The sequence below is a fragment of the Pan troglodytes genome, chromosome 17 (genome assembly GCF_028858775.2).
Source record: "Pan troglodytes isolate AG18354 chromosome 17, NHGRI_mPanTro3-v2.0_pri, whole genome shotgun sequence".
Lineage (NCBI taxonomy): Eukaryota > Metazoa > Chordata > Mammalia > Primates > Hominidae > Pan > Pan troglodytes.
In genome coordinates this window covers 25,890,782-25,901,989 of record NC_072415.2, presented here as the reverse complement: position 1 = coordinate 25,901,989, position 11,208 = coordinate 25,890,782, and the positions used below count along the sequence as shown (strand labels likewise).

Sequence of the window (11,208 nt, the reverse complement as noted above, 5' to 3'; positions counted from 1 at the left end):
GGCAGCTCCAGAAGCCAGGACAGGTGCTGCTTCCTTGCAAGGTTGTGCTGGACAAGGTGTATTGCAAGTGGCTTCCACTGTGGGCACCAGGGAATGTGGTGGTGCCTGGAAGCTTGGAGATGCTAGTAACTGCAGAGCCCCAAAGAGAGTGTCATAGCCTTGGCTCAAGGAGCTCCTAGGTCTGGGCTTCCCAAAGGGCTACAGCTCTTCTCTCCTTGTATTTTCTCTCCTTCTTGTCACCTGCAATGTGGTGAGTTGTGGGGGGGATGCGTGTTTCAGTCCTCTGTGTGTTATAGCTCTTTTAGTCCCACCATTTGGCAAGTCCAGAGTTCTTGTCCTGCATCCAAGAAGAATGGAATGACATATGCAGAAAACTAGAGGGTGAGCAAGGCAAGGAGTTTATTTAGTGACAGTACAGCTCCTAGGAGACCCAAAGTTGGTAACTCCTATTTACCTGCAGATCATCCCATCCTCTGCCCAAGTCTGGCTGAGTTTGGGGTTTTTATGAGCTTCAGAGGGGAGGAAGTGCATGCTGATTGATCCATAGGCAGTGATGGGCAGGCCTGGAAAAAGCACAAGTTCTCACTCCAGTTCGCTCCGCAGAACTGACAGCCCCAGCCCAGCCCCTAGGCTTCAAGCCATCCCTGGCTTGAAGGTGGGGCTTCACCAGGGACCCACCTCCTTCTGCCTAGGAGCCTGTCTGCCTTTTGCCACCATCAACCTGCTGTCCATGGTGCTCAGCTGTTTGTGCCAAGGGGCACCTGAAGACCTGTGTTGAGCCACCCTCAGGTCCTGACTTGGTCTCTCTCCTATGCTCACCAGCACCCAAAGTCTGGAGGGGGCCAAGGCAGCAGGGGCTGGTGTGCCAGCAGCACCCTGAGTATGTGCACATCTGGCCAGGTTATGACAGCACCCAGGCTCGACTTCAACTTTGCTCTGAAATCTAAGTGGGTGCTGGCAGCAGGGAGAGGCCAGGCAGTGGGAGCAGGCACTTCTGAACCTGCAGGGGCAAGAGGCTTCCAGGGCCCCCAAGAGTGCAGGGATGCTTGGGTCTGCAACCATGGCTGAGTGGCTGTAGCTGTGCCATTGAGGCTGGGGTTCTAGCCCCACCAACGTAGAAGGGGGTGGGACTTTTTCCTGTTCCTTCTCCATCAGACTTCATGGAATGCACAGCCCTGGCCTTGCCTTCCCCACTGCAGTTGGCATCTTTGCAGTGGCCACTCTAAACAGGCCACCTCTGCTGCCATAAAAATGCTACAGTAAATTTGTTACAGTGAAACTTTATTTGTATCACAATAAAACTTTACACAAACAGACAGTAGGCATGATTTTGTTCACCATCCACAGTTTACCAATACTTGCTCTACATAGTCTTGAACTTAAAATTGGTTATTCATACCTTTGCATTACAAATTATCCTTTGCATACATTTAAAATGTAGCTATGTCTGTAAAAACTCACACATCCCAAATTCCTCTGTATGATGTTGCAGACCCCACCCCATATTCATTCCGTCTGAATTATTCTCTAGCTACTTCAGTTTCTGGTAAGCTGATAGCAACCTATTTTAAGCGCCTGAATCTTTCTTCTTTTGTGAATGACGATTTCTCCAGAACTAGGTAGATATAAGAGTGTTAATCCCTCCAGAGCAAACTTCAGCCATTGGAAGATGGGAGTCGGAGGGTAAGTGGAAGCCTCTCTGTCCCCAGAGAGATAACTGTGAGCCATGCTCCATATGGTGTCTCAGAAGATCCCAAATAGGATTAAGCTCCAGTTGCCTAAAGCAAAATCAGTTCATTACACACAATTTATTGGCATTTTTTTCTTTCCTTGTCTCTCTTTCTCATTTGTGCTTCCTGGAATCACTTCCCAAATTAACTGCTTGCGGTTATATTCTTGCCTAGAAGCAAGTGGGGTGCATGCAAGCAGTGAAAACCTGATGAGTGAGAAGGAAGAGAAATTCTGACAGTGGGTAGATGGCGCTAAAATGGATGGTGGCACATAAAAGACATAATGTGAGGTGTTGAAACAAGCCATTTAGTCCAAAGATATAGCTCAAACTCCCAATTTGCCACTTATTGTATAATTATCTGACTTTCAGCAAGTTACCTAAGCTCTCTGAAGCTTTGTTTTCTCATATGAAATATTGGAAAAGTTCTCTCCTTATGTTTTTTAATAAATATTTTTTAACTGTTTTAGACTCTCTGAAAAATTGTGTGATAGCACAGAATTTACATATTCTCAGTACCCAGTTTTTGCTATTATTTGTATCTTAGATTAGTATGATACGTTTGTTACAATTAATGAGCCTGTATTGAATCATTGTTATTTACTGATGTCCATTCTTTATTCAGATTTTCTTAGTTTTTACCTCACATCCTTTTACTGTTCCAGGATCCCATCCAGTCTAGCATATTTGTCCTATGTCCTTAGGCTCTTCTTGCTGTGGTAAATCCTTACACTTCCCCTGTTTTTGATTACCTTGACAATTTTGAGAACACTCGTCAGCTATTTTGTAGAATGTTCCTCCATTGGGATTTGCTTGATATTTTTCTCATGATTAGACTACGGTTATGAGTTTCTGAAGGAAGATCACAGAGGTAAAGTACCATTTTCATTCCATCACACCAAGGGTAGTAGATATCAGTATGATTTTCAAAGTTCATGTTGACCTTAATCACCTAGCTGAGGAAGTGCTTGCCAGGGCTCTACACTATAAAGGCAACCTTTCCCCTCTATCAATACTGTACTCTTAGGAAGAAAGTCACGATGCATAGCTCACACTTAAAGAGTGAAGAGTTTTGAGCTACCTCCTTGAGGGTGAGACATAAATTAATTGAAATTCTTTTTTTGTCTGAGAGATTTGTCTCTTCTCTTCCCATTTATTTATTAATCTTATTTATTTATATTACTAAAGATTTGTGGATATTTATATTATATGTGGGGTTCAAACCCAATTCTACATTATTTATGTTGTTGCTCAAATTGTTTCAATTTGGTGAGTGAAAACTCTTGGATCCTGTGCTCTTTGATACATCCCCCATCAAAGTGAGTTTTTCTAAAGCACTTCCTTACTTTCTTACGCTACAAGATGACTTAGCCTGTATAATTCTTGTCCCAATCCAGTCACCTATTTCTCCAAGAATCCCTGACTCCTTTAATTGAGAATGTTATTAGAAGCCAAGGTCTGGGTGCCAGGTGTGCTCACTATGTTGTTCTGAGTCTTGAGTGAGATAAAAATAAAGAGCCCCAACATGAGACTCACAGGAACTACTAACAAACTTTAGTTAAACGTTCATTTTGACTAGCTCCAGCCCTGATAAGAATAGTCCTTAATAAAGTCTCACTTTATTTCTGAAATAATAAGGAATTAATGTTATAAGGCCCTTAGTCTACTTCAGGGAAAGAGAAGCTGAAAAGGCAACTTGGAAGACTACACTTGTGCAGAATTGGCTTCCCTCAGAGAGAGTTTAGCATCCTTGGATCCCCCATGCCATTCTTGATTATTCATGTTTCATAAAGTCCTTTTCATTATTCCAAGATTATGATTATATTTACCCAATATATACTCTGAGATCTCCACCATTTTATCATGAGTTATTATTTTCATACACTCATAGATAAAAAGAATAAAATTTTAAAATCAAATGACATAGATTTCCCACTTCAGAAATTAGACAAAGAAAGGAAATTATGACCAAAGTAAGTAAAAAGGAGGACATAATGAGAGAAGAACAGTAATAAACGAAATGGAAAATGGACAAAGAATAGGAAAAACTAACATGTTAAAAGTTGGGTTCTCTTTGAAAAGGTTGATAAAAATGGCAACACCATAATAAGACTGATGAAGAATAAAAGATCAAGAAAAATGACAGATTACTGGTATAAGAATAAAATAGGGAATAATATCACAGATAACACAAAAAAAATGATAACAAGAAAATCTTTTTAACAACATAAGGCCAATAAATTCAACAACTTAGATGAAATAGATAAATTTCTTGTCAATTACAACTTATCAAAATTGATATGTGGAGAAACAGAATATATGATTAACCTTATATTTAGTAAATAATGGAAGTCGGCCAGGCCCAGTGGCTCACACCTGTAATCCCAGCACTTTGGGAGGCTGAGGTGGGTGGATCACAAGGTTGGAAGAGTGAGACCACCCTGGCCAACATGGTGAAACCCTGTCTCTATTAAAAATACAAAAACTAGCCAGGCATAGTGGTGTGTGCCTGTAGTCCCAACTACTCAGGAGGCTGAGGCAGGAGAATCCCTTGAACCCAGGAGGCAGAGGTTGCAGTGAGTTGAGACTGTGCCACTGCACTCCAGTCTGGGTGACAGAGTGAGACTCCATCTCAAAAAAATTAAAATAAATAAAATTAAATTAAAAATAATGGAAGTCATAATTAAAGCTTTCCCACGAAGAAAACTTCATGCCCACATAGCTTCACTGGTAAATTCTATCAAACATTTATGAAGAAGAAATAATATGGATCTTACACAAATTCGTTAGAAGAATACAAAAGGAACACCTCACAATTTATTTTATAAGTTCAGCGTAATCCTTCTATCAAATCAAATCCAGTGTGTTTTATTACAACATGACCAAGTAGTATTTACCTGAAGAATGTGAGGTTGGTTTAAGATTTGAAAATAATTCAATATAATTTACTACATTAAAGAACAAAGTCACACAATCCTTACTTTAAAAGAACAAATTCTCATCAAAGAAACAATACCCTTACATTATACTTACTGGGAAAGCATGAAAAGTTTTTCACTTGAAAATCAGAAACAAGACAAGTATGTTTACATTCATAACTTCTAAGCAACTGTATTGGAGGTCCTAGTTAGTGAAAGAAGGCAAAGAGCAAATCACAAGAAGCCTAAAGATTAAAAAAGGAACAAGTAAAGCTGTCTCTATTAATAAACACCATTTTTCATATGGAAAATGCAATGGAATCTACAAACAACTAGTAAAACAAGTAAATAAATTTAGTAAGGTCTGGCTGGGCGCAGTGGCTTACGCCTGTAATCCCAGCACTTTGGGAGGCCGAGGCAGGTGGATCATGAGGTCAGAAGATCGAGACCGTCCTGGCTAACACGGTGAAACACTGTCTCTACTAAAAACAGAAAAAAAATTAGCCGGGCATGGTGGCGGGTGCCTGTAGTCCCAGCTACTCAGGAGGCTGAGGTAGGAGAATGGTGTGAACCTGGGAGGTGGAGCTTGCAGTGAGCCGCGATTGTGCCACTGCACTCCAGCCTGGGCAACAGAGGGAGACTGCATTTCAAAAATAAATAAATAAAAATCAATTTAGTAAGGTCGTAGAATGCAAGGTCAACATACAAAAAAGCAATTGTATTTCTAGACATTAGTAACAAACAATAGAAAAATGAAATTCTAAAAGCACTGCCATTTAAAATAGCATCAAGAAAACACAAAATAGTAATACATTTAATAAAAGGTAGTCAATACCTCTACACTGAAAACTATCAAAAAACCTCTAACAGAAAAATTTACTAAATGAAAAGATATAGCGTGTTTATAGATTGTAAGATACTATTTTGTTAAGATGCTAAACTAGGACAAGGATCAGAACACTATTTCTATAGATTCAGACTGTATGTATTTCAAGATTTATGGACCACACAATCTCTGTTGTAACTACTCAACATTTCAGTTATAAGACCAATCAACCACAGACAATGTAAAAATTGATGAGCATGACTGTGTTTTAATAAAATTTTATTTAAAAAAAGATTGCTGGTCACATTAGCTTGGAGGCCATAGTTTGCCAAATTATAATTTAGAATATTAACTTGGTTTATATTAAATACTATTTTGTTAATGCTAGTATTAATAACATGAATATATTAATGTTAATTTAGAATATGTAAGGAACTCCTATAAATCGGTTTTAAAATACGAACAACCCTTTAATAAAATGGGTACAGACTTAACTAGACACTTTACTAGTGAAGATATACAAATGGCCAACACATAATACACAAAGGAAATAAATGGCCAACACATGAAAAGTTTTTCAACGCTTTGCTTTAACACAAATAAATTAAGTTCTACTTTCTTGAGAATAAATAGTGTAGCCCTTTGGTTAGTTTAATCCACAGAGAAAGCACTTTGATTTTGATTAAGAGATGTAGTCTCCCTTCTCACTACAGAGCTATTTATGATAATACTGGATGGGAGATGATTGGAGCCCCCATGTTAGTGAAGATGGACTCCCCAGTACTATTGCAGCAGGGTCAGAATTCAAGGTATACAGATGCTTTTCCTTAAAATCTAGTCATCAGTTTTGTTGAAACTATCTGTGACTTTTAAAAAATACATTTCTGAACTAAAAATGGCAGTAATATTCAAACTAGCAATCTCACTACTGGGTATCTGTCCAAAGGAAAATAAACCATTTTATCAAAAAGATACCTGTAACGGGGCAAAGCAAACTGGCGGAATAGGACCCTACATAGTTAGTTCTCTGCTGGAACATCAAAGTTTAACAACTATCTGCACACAGAAAATTGCCATCACAAGAACCAAAAATCAGGTGAGCAATCATAGTATCTGGTTTTAATTTCATATCACAAAAAGGGACATGGAAGAGGGTAGGAGAGACAGTCTTGAATCACTGATACCCCCCCTCCTTCATCCCCAGCAGCAGCTGTGTAGCTAAGAGAGAGGAACTTTGCAATTTGTGGAGGGAGAGTGCAGTGACTGAGGAACTTTACGTTGAACTCAGTGGTTCCCTGTCACAGTAGAGAATAAAGCTGTACTGGGCTCAGCCAGCACCTTCACATGGAGGGAGCATTTGGACCAGCCCTAGCCAGAGGGAAATTGCCCATCCCAGCAGTTAGAACTTGAGTTTCTCAGCAAGCCTCGCCACCACAGGCTGAAGTGTTCTGGGGTCCTAGGTAAACTTGAAGGGCAGTCTAGGATACAAGGAGTGCAATTTCTAGGCAACTTCTAGTACTAGGCTGTGCTTAGAACCAGTGGACTAGCACATGACCTAGGGAGACACCAGCTGGTGTGGCTAAGGCAGTGTTTGCACAATCTCTCCCTGAACCCCAATCAATGCAGCTTGCAGCAACAAATGTGACACCTTCCTTCTGCTTAAGGAGAGGAAAGTGAAGAGTAACAAAGTCTTGCATCTTAGGAACCAGGTCAGACATGGTAGGATGGGGCAGCAAACAGAGTCATGAGGCCCTAGGTCTTGAACAACATTCCCAGACACACCCTGGGCTAAAAGGGAACTGCTTCCTTGAAGGGAAGGACCATTCCTGGCAGAATTCATTACCTGTGATGAATGATATGGCTCTATGTCTCACCCAAATCACATGTAGGATTGTAATTCCCAATGTTGGGGGAGGGACCTAGTGGGAGGTGATTGGATCATGGGGGCATATTTCTTCCTTGCTGTTCTTGTGATAGTGAGTTCTTGTGAGATCTGGTTGTTTAAAGGTATGTAGCACTTCTCCCTCATTTTCTCTCTCCTACTCTGCCAGGGTAAGATGTGCTTCTTTCCCTAAGCCTTCTGCCATGATTGTAAGTTTCCTGAGGCCTCCCAGCCATATTTCTTGTTCAGCCTGTGGAACTGTGAGTCAATTAAACATCTTTTCTTCATAAATTACCCAGCCTCAGGTAGTTCTCTATAATGGTGTGAGAATGGACTAAAGCACCTGCTGACTCAAGAACCCTTGGGTGCTGAATAACGAGCAGAAATACCCAGAAAGCACATCATGGGCCTTGGGATCTGAGACTTGCTAGCTCAGGGTTTACCAAGCACTTTTCCAGCTGTGGTGGCTATGATGAAAGACTCCTGTTTGAGAAAAGTACAGGTAAAAATAAAGGGAACGTTGTCTTGTATCTTTAACACCAGTTTGACCCCAGTAGGGCAAAGCAACAAGAAGGCTCTTGGAGTCCCTAAGTCCAGCCCTAAGTTCCTGGACAGAATTTCTAGAACTACCTTTGGCCAGAAGAGAGCCCACTTCCCTGAAGGGTAAGCTCCAGGCCTACCAGCATTCACCACAAGCTTACAAAAGAGCCCTTGGGATTTAAGTGAACATCAACGGTGGCCTGGCAGAACCCCCATGGACTGGTGGTGGTGGTGACCACAGGGAGAGGCTCCTCTGCCTGAGTAAAGGGGAGGGAAGAGTGGGAAGGACTCTGTATTGTGGTGTGAGTGTCAGCTTAGTTGCAGCAGAATATAACATTAAGTAAACTGCTAAGGTGTTTGACTTCAATTCCTGGCTCCCAGACAGCATCTCCGGACATGCCTGGTGCCTGGAAGAACTTGCCACCCTGAAGGGAATGGACTTGGGCAAGACTCAGTGTTGTGCTGACTTTAGGTCTGACCCAGCATGGTCCCCGTGGTGCTGGCCACAGGGGTGCTTGCATCACCACATCCCCAGCTCCAGGTGTCTCAGCACACACACACACACACACACACACACACACACACAGACAGAGAGCCTCCATTTATTTGGGAGAAACCAAGGGAAAAGAACAAGAATCTGCCGGCTAATCAAAATAGTTCTTCCAGATCTTATTCAAAACCACCAGAGTGGTGTTTCCATGAGTCTAAAAAAACTACAGCAGTATTAGGCTTGGAGCCTATGTTCTTTTGAATACCTAGAAAGTCTTTCCAAGGACAGGTACAAACAAGCACAGACTGTGAAAACTACAGTAAATACCTAACTCTTTAATGTCCAGACACTGATGAACATCTACAAGCATTAACACTATTCAGGAAAACATCTCACCAAATGAACTAAATAAGGCACCAGGGACCAACCCCAGAGGATCAGAGATATATGATCCTTCAGACAGATAATTCAAAATAGCTTTTTTGAGAAAACTGAATAAATAGCTATTTTGAGGAAACTCAAGAAAATTCAAGATAACACAGAGAAGAAATTCAGAATTCATAGAATTAATTAGATTTATTAATAATAAATGATTTGTTAATGATTAATTAATGACAGAATTAGTGATTACATTAATTCTATCAGATACATTTAACAAAGAGATTAAAATAATTAAAAAGAATCCAGCAAAAGTAACAACCACCATTGCCATTGGTAGTGTTAATTACCATTGTTAACTAGAAAGACTAAATGATAAACCAATCAAAAATAATGACTACAAAGACTTTTCAAGATGTACGCAGTACAATCAGACATAAAGAGAAACAACAAGTTAAAAAGTGGGGGATGAAGTCAAAGTGTAGAGTTTTTTTAGTTTTCTTTCTGCATGCTTGTTTGTATATGCAATCAGTGTTGTCATCAGTTTAAAATGATAAGTTATAAGATAGTATTTGCAAGGCTCATCGTAACCTCAAATCTAAAAACATACAATGGATACACAAAAAGTAAAAAGCAAGAAATTAAAGAATACTACCAGAGAAAATCATGTTCACTAAGAAAGACAAGAAGGAAATAAAGAAGAACAGGACCACAAAAGAACCAGAAAACAAATTTTAAAATAGTAGAAAGAAGTCCCTAGTAGTCAATAATATTGAATGTAAATGCACTAAACTCTCCAATCAAAAGACATAGAGTGACTGAATGGATTAAAAAAAATAAGATTAAATGATCTGTTGCCAATAAGAAATAGAGTTCACTTATAAGGACACATATAGACTGAAAAAAAGAGATAAAAAAAGATATTTCATGCCAATGGAAACCAAAAAAGAGCAGAAGTAGCTATCCTTATTTCAGACAAAATAGATTTCAAGACAAAAGCTGTAAGAGACAAGGAGGTCACTTTATAATAATAAAGGAGTCAATTCAGCAAGCGGATATAATGATTGTAAATATATATGCACCCACTACTAAAGCACATGATATATAAAGCAAATATTATTAGAGCTAAAGAGAGAGATAAACCCCAATACAATAATGGCTGGAGACTTCAACACCCCACTTACAGCTTTGGACAGATCTCCCAGACTGCAAATCAGCAAAGAAACATCAGACGTACTCTATACTACAGACCAAATTAATCTAACAGATATTTTCAGAACATTTTATCCAGTGGCTGCAAAATACACATTCTTTTCCGCAGCACATGGATCATTCTTAAGAATAGACTATATGTTAGGTAAAAAAAGTCTTTTTTGTTGTTATTTAGTTTTTATTTCATAACCATAAACTTAACTCTACAATCCAGCTAGGCATGGAAGGGAACATGGAACCCAAAGGGAACTGCAGTGAGAGCACAAAGATTATAGGATACTGTGAGCAAATGCGGTGGAGGAGTGCTCTCCTAAGCTACAGAAGGAATGGTCTGGTGGTTAAGATAAAACACAAGTCAAACTTATTAGAATTGTCCACAGTCAGCAATGGTAATCTTCTTGCTGGTCTAGCCATTCCTGGACCCAAAGTGCTCCATGGCCTCTACAATAGTCATGCCTTCTTTCACCTTGCCAAAGAGCACATGCTTGCCATCCAACCACTCAGTCTTGGCAGGGCAGATGAAAAACTGGGAACCATTTGTGTTGGGTTCAGCATTTTCCATGGACAAGATGCCAAGACCTGTGTGCTTTAGGATGAAGTTTTCATCATCAAATTTCTCCCCGTAGATGGACTTGCCACCAGGGCCATTATGGTATGTAGAAATAAGTGACACATAAACCCTGACACATAAACCCTGGAATAATTCTGTGAAGGCAAGAACCATTATAACCAAATCCTTTCTCTCCGGTGCTCAGAGCATGAAAGTTTTCTGCTGTCTTTGGAAACTTGTCTGCAAACAACTCAAAGCAGACACGGCCCAAGGGCTTACCGTTGATGGCGATGTCAAAGAACATTGTGGGTTGACCATGGCTAAGGCACAGGGCTCCCAGTGTCAGCTGCATCTGCAAAGTAAAAAAAACAAAGTCTTAAAACATTCGAAAAATTGAAATATCAAGTATTTCCCTGATCACAATGGAATAAAACTAAAAATCAATCAAGAATTTTGGAAACTATACAAACACATGAAAATTAAAAACTATGCTCCTAAATTGATCAGTGGGCCAATGAAGAAATCGAGAAGGAAATTGAACATTTTCTTGAAACAAATAATAATGGAAACACAACATATCAAAACATATGAGATATAGCAAGAGCAGTACTAGGAGGGAGCTGTATGTGCCTACATCAAAAAAGAAAATCAGAACATCAAATAAATAACCTAAGGATGCATCT

The 11,208-nt window shown here is 39.7% G+C and overlaps 1 pseudogene; it reads right to left on the bottom strand.

Annotated features, from left to right (window-relative positions):
* Positions 1-10,339: 10,339 nt before the first annotated feature.
* Positions 10,340-10,858, bottom strand: LOC468484 (peptidyl-prolyl cis-trans isomerase A-like; annotated as a pseudogene).
* Positions 10,859-11,208: the final 350 nt, after the last annotated feature.